This window comes from Chiloscyllium plagiosum, chromosome 20 (genome assembly GCF_004010195.1).
Source record: "Chiloscyllium plagiosum isolate BGI_BamShark_2017 chromosome 20, ASM401019v2, whole genome shotgun sequence".
In the NCBI taxonomy this organism is placed as follows: Eukaryota; Metazoa; Chordata; class Chondrichthyes; order Orectolobiformes; family Hemiscylliidae; genus Chiloscyllium; species Chiloscyllium plagiosum.
This window is the reverse complement of record NC_057729.1, coordinates 29,173,906-29,183,400: the sequence shown is the minus strand read 5'-3', so window position 1 is coordinate 29,183,400 and position 9,495 is coordinate 29,173,906. Positions and strand designations below refer to the sequence as shown.

General features: G+C 43.1%; 1 pseudogene; it reads right to left on the bottom strand.

Moving 5' to 3' along the window:
- Nucleotides 1-2,256: 2,256 nt before the first annotated feature.
- On the bottom strand, nt 2,257-2,789 carry LOC122559911 (annotated as a pseudogene).
- Nucleotides 2,790-9,495: the final 6,706 nt, after the last annotated feature.

The window sequence follows — 9,495 nt, the reverse complement described above, 5'->3', positions numbered from 1 at the left end:
CACTGACATTTTCTACAAACCCACCGACTCCCACAGCTACCTGGATTACACCTCTTCCCACCCTACCTCTTGCAAAAATGCCATCCCGTATCCCCAATTCCTCCGCCCCCGCCGTATCTGCTCCCAGGAGGAGCGGTTCCACCACAGAACACACCAGATGGCCACCTTCTTTAGAGACCGCAATTTCCCATCCCACGTGGTTAAAGATGCCCTCCAACGCATCACGTCCACATCCCGCACCTCCGCCCTCAGACCCAACCCCTCCAACCGCAACAAGGACAGAACGCCCCTGGTGCCCACCTTCCACCCTACCAACCTTCGCACAAACCAAATCATCCGCCGACATTTCCGCCACCTCCAAACAGACACCACCACCAGGGATATATTTCCCTCCCCACCCCTCTCCGCCTTCCGCAAAGACCGTTCCCTCCGTGACTACCTGGTCAGGTCCACGCCCCCCTACCACCCACCCTCCCATCCTGGCACTATCCCCTCCCACCGCAGGAACTGTAAAACCTGGTCTCATAGTTGATCAGAATAAATAGAAAATGCATAGTAAATGAGTTATCTAGAATGAGGATCATTCCAAAGCAGGAACCATAAACGTAAGTTTGTTATATACAAGAGGATCATCTTAGAACCATAGAATGTCTACACTGAAGAAGCAGGCCATTCTGTCTATCAAGTCCACACTGACCGTCTGAAAAGCAGCCCGCAGACCCACACCCTTACCCTGTACCCCTGCATTTCCCATGGCTAGCCCACCTAGCCTGCACATCCCTGGACACTGAGGCAATTTAGCATGGCCAATCCACCTAACCTGCACATCATTGGAATACGGGATGACACAATAGCACCCAGAGGAAACCCACTCAGAGACAGGGAGAATGTGCAAACTCCACACAAGCCCCTCCTCTCATTTATCTCTCCACCCTTCAGGCACTCTGCCTGTATTCCTGATGAAGGGCTTTTGCCTGAAACGTCGATTTTCCTGCTCCTCAGATGCTGCCTGAACTGCTGTGCTTTTCCAGCACCACTAATCCAGAATCTGGTTTCCAGCATCTGCAGTCATTGTTTTTATCTACACAATATCCAGGCTTGGGCTGACAACTGGCAAGTAACGTGCGCCACACAAATGCCAGGCAATGACCATCTCCAATAGAAGAAAATCATCACCTTTGACAATACAATTACTGAAATAATTCCACAGAGGCCAGTATCCAATCTCCAAGTCACCCCTTATTTACAAATGGAGACTCCTTAACACTGATCCAGCTCCCTCAGGGCCAGCTCTCATAGTGAGCAGAATCTCTGACATGCCTGTTTTTTTTTATTGAACAGTACAGTTTACAAATAAACAATTGACATTAACAGCTGTATACAGAGGAACAGCAATTTACAATGGAGAGGGGCAGCAAAGCCAGGCCCCCAAACCTTATCGTTCAACCAGTTTTTAGGGAAATGAGGACAAACCTCAAATCCCGGTTTCAGTCATCACAAAACAGTAACAGTAACAAATACATACAAGACAGAAACTCCTGTTCTTTATTTTCATTTTATTAAACAGTACCAAATACAGTTAACAATAAACAGAAAGCAGTTCACAAAAAAAACACTATATACAGGGAAAAAGGCAGCAACACCAAACTCCAAACCCTACTGTTCAACCAGTTTTCAGGGAGATGAGGACAAACCTCAAATCCCATTTTCAGTCAAAGGTAACAATAACAAACACAGATAGGGCAGACACTCCGATTCTTTTTTTTAATTTTATTAAACAATTCACAGTTTACAAAACAATTAATATTAACAGCTGTATACAGAGAAACAGCAATTTTACAAGGGAGAGGATCAGCAAAGCCAGGCCCCAAACCCTACCATTCAACCAGTTTTCAGGGAAATGAGGAACCTCAAATCCCAGTTTCAAACATTACAAAACAGTGACAATGTCATTTGCACATACAAGACTGTCCAATTACATAGAGAAACAGTGCATACAATACAGACCCCCAGCATACCAGCAACCCTCCCCCCATCCCTCCCACCTTCCGGCCACTCTAAGGCAGCCCGCTCCTACGCACCTTCCAGCTCTTGGTCCACCCCACGCCCCTTCCAGTTCCTGTTTATTTTTGTTCAACCCAAAAATGAGTAGTTTATTTATAGTTGGTACATTCCATAAGCAAGCCCAGGACAGTGAGCTACCTCTACAGATCTCATTCTGAGGAAAATACCAAAGTTTTGCTCCCTGCAGTCCATTCAGTCATTCTCCCACAGGGTGAGCCTGTCAAACAGGTACTCTCCCAGGCCATTCTCAGGGGCTACCATTCTCTTCAGGGTGGTGATGTGATCTCCCAGCTTCTTAATCAGCTTCATTTGCTCATCCAAGTAGTGCCTCTCCAGGAAGTCACACAGATGAGGGTCTGTGTGGCCAGAGAAGAGTTTGTACAGATCCAGCAGACTCTGGTTCACATCCTTCTCTACCTGTCGAGCTCTCTGCATTGCCTCCAGACCGTTGCCCCACTCATCCTGCTCTGGCTTCTTGACATCTTGCAGGAGGACTCGGCCTCCATGTTTATTCTGGAATTCCATCAGTTTCTCAGCATGTTCCCGTTCCTCATGGGACTGCTCCTTGAAGAACTCAGCAAAGTGACGCAGGGCTGCCTTTTTCCCTGTATAAAGTAAGAGGACATGGAGAGGTAAACATAGGAGGAATAGAGCTCCAGCTTAATTTGCTTGTTAACAGCAGCCTCACAATCCTGGTGGTAATTCTGACACACTTGGGAGGCCATCTTCACTATTCCTGCTCAGTATCACCGAGACAACTCTAGAGCTGACACTCCTGTTCTTAGCTATCAGTCAGGGCTCTCTGATTGGACGAGATTAATAGCCTCATACAGTGAACTCATATCCTATAAAGGTCCACCTAGCTGACCTTGTTACAATCACTACGTCTATCCCGCCTAAAGTCTGAGGACACAGGCCAGTTCTTTTTTATTGTAGCTCCTCCTGGGTGTTCTAGCATTGTGTCACGTTCCTCCAATTTTGCCTCTGATACTGGAGATGTGTAATGCACAGCAGCTCATCTTTTGCTCCAGGAGCTTCTCGGAAGAAATTCATTTTCCTCTTCAGGTGGCAACATCTGCTGTGTCGATCGCAGGTTCCAAAGTCTCTTCAATGCTTGACAGAGTGGGAACTGGCTCTGAAACAGTCAGAAAGGCAGTCAAGGAGCCTGGCACATTTTGTTTCTGTACCATTTGTGCAAATGGAGCTTTCATATGATCCACACCCTTGTTCAGGACATCGCTCCTACCCAAACTTTATATACAGATTTAATCACAAAATAAAGATCTGCTTGGTATTTTATCAGGAATCCTGCCTGCAGCAGGATAACAGGAGAATTCTTGCCAAGGAATTCCCCCACTGCCTCCCAACCAGTTCATTACTTGAATGATCCACAGTTGTTCCTCAAGCCTCCAGTCGTGGCTTCTGTGTCTGACATTGCTATCAATAGCTGGGACAGTTTGCTGACAACCAGCTACACTCCTGACTGTTCTAGACTATTGTCCCACACTAAAATTGAAATTATCGAAAGAAATGAATGACCCTTCCCTCCCCTCCCCTTCCTTTTAGACACGTTCAGAAATGGGTATGAGGGGAGGGATGATGGGGAGATCCCATCATCTTTCTTCTTTCACTGATGAAATGTGGCATGGAAACATTTGTTGTTAGTTTCCGTTTTGGAGGTCTATTGAAAACCTTCCTGACAACTTAAAGGCCACATTTCATTGCAGTTGATATTAAGCTACTGGCATTGGGGTGCTTGCGGTGGGGGGGGATGCACGAAATAACCCATCACACCCCACTTCCTTGACTTTGGTCCCAGTACAATACTGACAGTGGTTGCAAGATGTGGGCCTCACGAACAGAAGAGACACCCCATGTGTCTGTGATTTAATGATGGAGCTACTAGCTCTGGCACAATGTCCATACTGCCAATTCGAATATACAAAGATCTAGTCAACACAGTGCAATCAACCTTTTGTCCCATGTCTTTTATAGTTTCTCACAGTTTCCAAAATCAAAACCATGCACTTGCTTAAATATTTCTGAATTCTACTGTTGCATCTTCAATCTGTGTTGGGACAGAATATTGGAGGCGAAAGTGAGCACTGCAGATGCTGCAGATTAGAGTTGAGAGGGTGGTGCTGGAAAAGCACAGTAGGTCAGGCAGCATCCGAGGAGCAGGAAAATTGGCGTTTCAGGCAAAAGCCCTTCATCAGGAATGAGGCTGGGACCGTCGTGGGTGGAGAGATAAATAGGAGCTGGGGGAAAGTAGCTAAGAGTGCGATAGGTGGATGGAGGTGGGGATAATGGCGATAGGTCAGAGGGGATGGTGAAGTGGCACCAGTTTCCTCATTTCCCCTCCCCCCACCTTATTCCAAATCTAACCTTCCACCTCAGCACCACCCTCATGACATGCCCTACCTATCCAGCTTCCTTCCCATCTATAAGCTCCACCATCCTCTCCAACTTATCGCCATTACCGCCACCTCCATCCACCTATTGCACTCTCAGCTACCTTCCCCCCAGTCCCACCCCCCTCCCATTTATCTCTCCACCCCTGAGGCTCCCAGCCTCATTCCTGATGAAGGGCTTTTGCCTGAAATGTCGATTTTCCTGCTCCTCAGATGCTGCCTGACCTGCTGTGCCATTCCCGAACCATACTCTCAATAGGTAATGTTGTATCCAGCAAAATACATCAATTATAATGAAGATATTCATTGCAATGACATTCCATCTGCCTAGATGTAAAGATCCCACAGAACTGTTCAAAAGAAGAGGAAAGATTTTTTTCTGGTATCCTAGCCAAAGTTCTTTATCAATATCACCCAGCCTAGTGGTATGTGGTGCCACCGGGCAAAAAGAATGTTGCTTACTTTGACTATACAATAATACCTGGACATCTTGTATAATTCAACTTTTGTAAGATTTTTAGGATGCTTCTGAGAGGCATGATGAATACGGTATAAATTGAAATCTGGCAGCTTAACAAGCTCAAAAATAGTTTAGCTAATACTAATATTTTACTACCAGCTTTATACTCAAATTTTCATATGCAGTGAAATTATTTAATGTGCTTTTTACTGTATGGGCATTTAATAGCTAAATGCAGCTAGATAGCCCTAATGTATAATTTCAATGTTGTTAATATAATTAAGCTTTATTGCATGTTACATCACTTTACAAGTGTTCATTTTGTCGAAATAAATGAAATGCGACGTTGAAACATTTTTTGTAATTTGATGCCCTGAAGGTTATTCATTGTTGTCTAAACTTTATGTGGTTGCTAAGAGAGAGCACTTCTAATATTTTCCATTGCATAGTTTGTTTGCATGTGACGCTTTAATACATTATGGATGTTGTAATTGTTAATTTGTTTAAATGGGTTACTAAGTTTATGAAACCACAAAATTTTCAATTGGATAACCTGTGCTGATATGTACAACCGTAAACTATACACGTTTACAAACCTTGAGTGAACAATTTCTCCACTCGAATTCACATCTGACTCTCTTCCCATTCAATTTCCAGATGTCAGACTCACTTGCTATCCTGTACCAACCTATCTTAATTCAAGGTAATTACTTTTTCCCCATCAATCCTCTCATTCTCACTACTCTGTTTTCTATTTCCAAAGCAGACTAATTTTGCTAAGTGCTGGGTAGAATGACGAAATGAATCACTCAACACTCAGAGTCCTTTTCCAGTATCAAAACGTTTATCAATGGTACACCAATGGGAAGAAAACCCTAGTGGTCCAGAAACTTTTTCACTGAAGAAGAGAAAGACATAAACATTAACCATTTGTTTTCAGCCTGCCTTAGCATTTATAAATCCTAGATTTGCCGGCCGTATTATTTGTTGATTTCATATGACTGCATGATCAGTTAATAGATAGTTATAGGTCTTGCCATGATCTCATGATGTTTGCCAGACATCTTTACCACCTGCCCTTGGACTTTCACAATGCATTTTCTTCAACCACATTCCAATGTTGCTGATTTTGTACCTGTTATTCAATCCTCCCTGCCAACAGCCTCGGGCTTCTCCCTATCGTCTAAGGCTGTCTGGCTGCAGAAATTCAGTTAAATCCCTTAATGCCTGTTACCTCCTAAACTCCCTTATTTTTATATATATGTGTATATGCATATGTGGTTACAATCACCAAAGGGATCCTAATTAATGTGAGTCCACTTTGTCCCTTCTATCCCATATGAATAGCAAACTTTGAATTAGCTTGCAAGAGGGGCTTCTGTCTATGCTTCTTAAGGATGTCCCTTATCAAAACTGTCTCTGTGTAAACAGTGGCTTAATAAGATCCCATTGTATGGTTTTTACACAACACTTTATATCTTATCTAGTTGCTATGAGTATGAAGGCCAAGATTCTGACTCTAAATTACTGCTTCAGCTCACAGCCTTTTACAGCCATTCTTTTGTCAACGAAAAACCAAGGGTAGCCATTACACGTATAAAGAGAAGGGAAGAATAAGAGTTCCAATAATGAAGGAAATATTTATATTTGGGCAGAATGTAAAAGAACTGTTGTAAACTTTCAGTATGACAGTAGTCTCTTATCTTAATTTATTTTTCACAGTTTTTTATTTCATTGTTGCCCTAACAATCCTCATTTTGGTAAGGGCTGACAAAGGGAAAGGTCTTTCAACACAACCTAGTTAATATTATCACTACTTGTTGTCATTCTCTTATTACATTCTGTTTATTTTTCATTTCTACTGAACCTACGGGGCATTATTTGGCTCATAAAAGCCAATACTAGTTGTGTTCCTATTACCACGTGTGATATTATCCTGATGTAGAGGTGCTTTTCAATGTTCATATTTTTACTATTTTTGTTCCTGAAATTGCTGTTGCATATCCTGTTCAAGAGTCATGGTTTGGAGATGCTGGTGTTGGACTGGGGTGTACAAAGTTAAAAATCACACAACTTTAGGTTATAGTCCTGGGAGTGGGGGGAATGCGTGGGGGTGGGGAGAACCGCACATATGATTTCTACGGCACATTCTTCAATGTGGTTGAATCTCATTCATCTAGGTCTCTCTATCCTCTTAGGCTTATTTAGTGGTGGCAGCTATATGCCATTAATCCAGTCACATTCCTTTCCACTTTGGACCTGGCTGAGACTGTGCCGTATCTGGCTTACCATCCATGGCCCATATGTGTAATACAATTGCCCCTCTCAAACATTCAGTATCAACTTGTTCCCCATCAATGAGATGATTGATTATTTTAGCATGAGCTTCCATCACCACTACCCTATCTGGTTGTGTTCCCGAAGCTCTCTATCCCATAGAAACCAGGGGCTTTGTCAGTTTGAATTATGAGGTCCTTCAGAATTCTCTGAGCGCTTCCACACTCTCGTCTCTTCAGCCAATTCATCAAGTATCCACTACAGGTCTTCATTTCCCCCTCCCTTTTGAGCTACACCTCCTATTTTAATTTCATCAAGCCTCATGCTTCAGTCCGAACTTAATTGAAGATCCCATCAATTCCCTATAACTAATAACTTTTAAAAAATTCTGCTCTGCATTAATAGCATTAAAAGTAGTGCAGCCAGTATTACTTTGGATATTTTTTGTTTCTCTATCAGTTGATTTACGTGTTTTGTTAGTTTTACATGAGTTCAGAGTGCTAATACTAAGGCCTTATCTTCTCAACTTTCTGTTTTTCCCACTAGTCTCTTTGCATGCTGGAGGTTCTAATTAGTTTTATCAGTCAGTCAATTAATTTCATACATTTTTCTGCTCAGGATTGTGTGAAGAAACCTTTTGGTCCGTAGTCTAGTTTCTTTTCTTCTGTGGGGGCTATCCCTGTTGCCTGTTCTTTTTGTAGGGTTAGTAAGTAGGCAGTTGAGTCTTTAACTTATTTTATTTTGCTATTGATCACAACAGCCCATTTGTTTCGGTCAAGTCCTACCTATGGGCAACAACTCTCAGAGGTCTGTCACTTATGATTTGTAATTGTGCACCTAGTTAACTTTAACTGTCCAAGCAGTGCCCTGCCTCAAGGTGACCCATGACTATGTGTCATAGTCCCTAATTCTTAACTATCGATCTCGACAACTCATCCATTTCGGTCAAGTTCTACCGTGGGCGATAACTCTGAGATCCGTGACTTTTGACTTGCAGTTGTCACGCCTAGTTAACTTTAACATCCAGGAAGTCTCCTGCCTCAAGGTACCTGTGACTTTGAATTGTAGTCACAACACTGAGCTAATCTATTACCTACTGACCTTTGGTACAGAGTGGATATCTTTTTAAAAGGTGCAGGAACAAGACTGTAAGGTAACATTGAATGAGCCAATGGTCCACACCTCTCATAACCTGTCGTCTATGCCAAATTGTTGTGGTAGAATGACTAAATGAATTGCTCAACTCTTCTAGTATCAAAGAGTTTATTGATGTTACACTGATAGGAAAAAAACCTCTGGAGATCCAGAAGCTTCTTCACTGAAGAAAGAAATGATATAAACTTTATACATTTGTTTTCAGCCTGTCTTAGTGTTTACAAACCAATTGATCAATCAGGGTAATTACAGCCAATGATGAACAACCCTAGGGGTCTTACCATGATCTCATGATGTTTACCAGACATCCTTAACACATATGCTTGAGCTTTTAGAATGCATCTTCTTCAACCACATTCCAATACTGCTGACTTCTTCCCCTGTTATTCAGTCCTCCCTGCCAACAGCCTGGGCTTCTCCCTATGTCTAAGGCTGTTTGGCCGCAGAAACTCAGTTAAATCCCTTAACTCCTGTTACATTTCAAACTTCATTATTTATAAATGTACATGTATGTGTGTAGTTATAATCACCTAAAGGATCTCTAGTTATGTGAGTCAAGGTTTTCCCCTTGTATCCCATATCAAATAGCAAACTTTGAATTAGTTCTGTTCGCCAAGCTGGAAGTTTTTGTTGCAAACGTTTCGTCCCCTGTCTAGTTGACATCCTCAGTGCTTGGGAGCCTCCTGTGAAGCGCTTCTGTGGTGTTTCCTCCGGCATTTATAGTGGCCTGTCCCTGCCGCTTCCGGTTGTCAGTTTCAGCTGTCCGCTGTAGTGGCCGGTATATTGGGTCCAGGTCGATGTGTTTGTCGATGGAGTTTGTGGATGAGTGCCAAGCTTCCACGAATTCCCTGGCTGTTCTTTGTTTCGCTTGCCCTAGAATGGTACTGTTGTCCCAGTCAAATTCATGTTGCTTGTTGTCTGCGTGTGTGGCTACTAAGGATAGCTGGTCGTGACGTTTCGTGGCGAGTTGATGTTCATGGATGCGGATCCTAAACTTTGATCTTCACCCAAACTTTGATATATTTCCCTCCCCACCCCTATCAGCATTCCAGAAAGACCACTCCCTCTGCGACTCCCTTGTCAGATCCACACCCCCCACCAACCCAACCTCCACTCCCGGCACCTTCC